The following is a 1,759-nucleotide window of genomic DNA, read 5'->3' as shown; positions in this document are numbered from 1 at the left end:
GGGGGGCAGCCCAATATTTGGGGAGGAGGCAAGGCAGCTTTGTGGGGTGGCTCAGGAGGAAGCCATCAGTGAAGTGGAAACTTCTCTCCACCTTCTGGGCCCCTGATCTCTGAGGATGACTCATGGAAGATTCTTGGAGGCCAATATGAGTGCTTCTTCTCTCTGTCCAGCTCAAAGACAGGGGGATCTGCAGCGAGGGCAACAGTGAGGAGGAATGAGCTCGTAACCGCCTGTCTTTGAAATATTATTTCCTATTTTGGTTTTTAAAGTTGCCCAAGACTTGTCGATCCTGCTAGTGTAAAAACCACATGGCTGGGCCCGCTGAGCTCCCGACACCAGCTCCAGGTTGCCGGCGCGCTCACGGTGAAGCTGTGTCCTCCAGCAAGTGAGGCCTGGCGCTGATTTATGGCTCATTTTCAGTACACAATGCTGCAATTTCGTGAAATGATAGCGGTATCGATTCCAGAAGATTTTCTTTGCTGAAACCCAGGGCTGAGGTGCTAAATGGAGCCTGAGAGTGAGTAACAGCACTTCGCACTTCATCGATTTCATCGTCTGATCCTCCACTTTGATGTAACTGCCCAGGGCCCCCGCTCGGGTCTTTGTTGCCTGGTTCACAGGCCCCCACTTCTCCAGAGGGCACTGGCTGTGAATACAGCGCAGACTCTCCAAGGAGGCAGGGGTCCAAACAGGGTCACAGGGAACGTAATCACTCTCGTTGTTGGGAAAGTCAGAGCCTCTGTGAGGAATAGATTTGGATTCTCATTCTAAATACATTGACCATCTCCCTCTAGTCCCAATCTCAGGACAGGAAACCAAGTACTACATTCGGCTTTGAAATCAAAACAGAAAGAGTGAATCAGTGAATAAATTAAAGAAAGAAAGAGTGAATGAATGAATAAGAGAAAGAAAGAGAAGAGAGAAAAGGAGGGAAGAACAGACAAGAGAAACAAGACAGGAAGAGAGGGGAAGGGAGGAAGGAAGAAAAAGAAGGAGGAGGAGGAGGAGGGGGAGGAGGAGGGGAAGAAGGGGAAGGAAGGAAGGAAGGAAGGAAGGAAAGAAAAGAAAAGAAAAGAAAAGAAAAGAAAAGAAAAGAAAAGAAAAGAAAGGAGAAATGTAACTACAAACTTGGAGACTGCAGTAAAACTGACCCACTCCCAACCCTGAGCATCTAAAACTGCTGTGGACCGTTTGGTCTCTTAAAACAGGGTCTACATTTAACCACCAATGCTAATTTGATTACTTTAATCCAGACGTTTGATTAACATTTCCACTTCTTATTTCTGAAACTTCCTGTTTTTGTCACTTATTTTCATTGCAGTTCAGCATCTTGTTGTTAGCCATGGGTAAATACCAATCTTTCCTTTGCTGATGTAAATACCTTCTCCGTTAAACAATCATTCTAAAGGCCTCAGGAAGCAGCGTGTACAGTGGGCGATACCGTCCTTGCTGTGTGACTGAGGGAGCATGTGTCCAGATCCGGACATTGACCACATCGTTAGAATCCTGTACAGCTCCTGGCCAGGAAGGTGGCAGGTCTGTGAGCTCCAGAAGCTTTGTTCCAGAGGAGACAGTACCAACCCGAAGAGTCGTCTATGCACCCACTTACTTACTCGGCACATAAGCAATAAGCACCCGCGTGGGTCAGGGACTGTTCGGGGCCCAGGGCACAAGGCGACGGACGACCTGCCCAGCCCGGCCCCCCGGGGCTCCGGTCCCAAAGGGATGCCTTCCCAGCCTCTGCCGCTGCCGCTGCCGC

This window comes from Myotis brandtii, unplaced genomic scaffold, assembly GCF_000412655.1.
Source record: "Myotis brandtii unplaced genomic scaffold, ASM41265v1 scaffold107, whole genome shotgun sequence".
In the NCBI taxonomy this organism is placed as follows: domain Eukaryota; kingdom Metazoa; phylum Chordata; class Mammalia; order Chiroptera; family Vespertilionidae; genus Myotis; species Myotis brandtii.
This window is presented reverse-complemented; position numbering follows the sequence as displayed.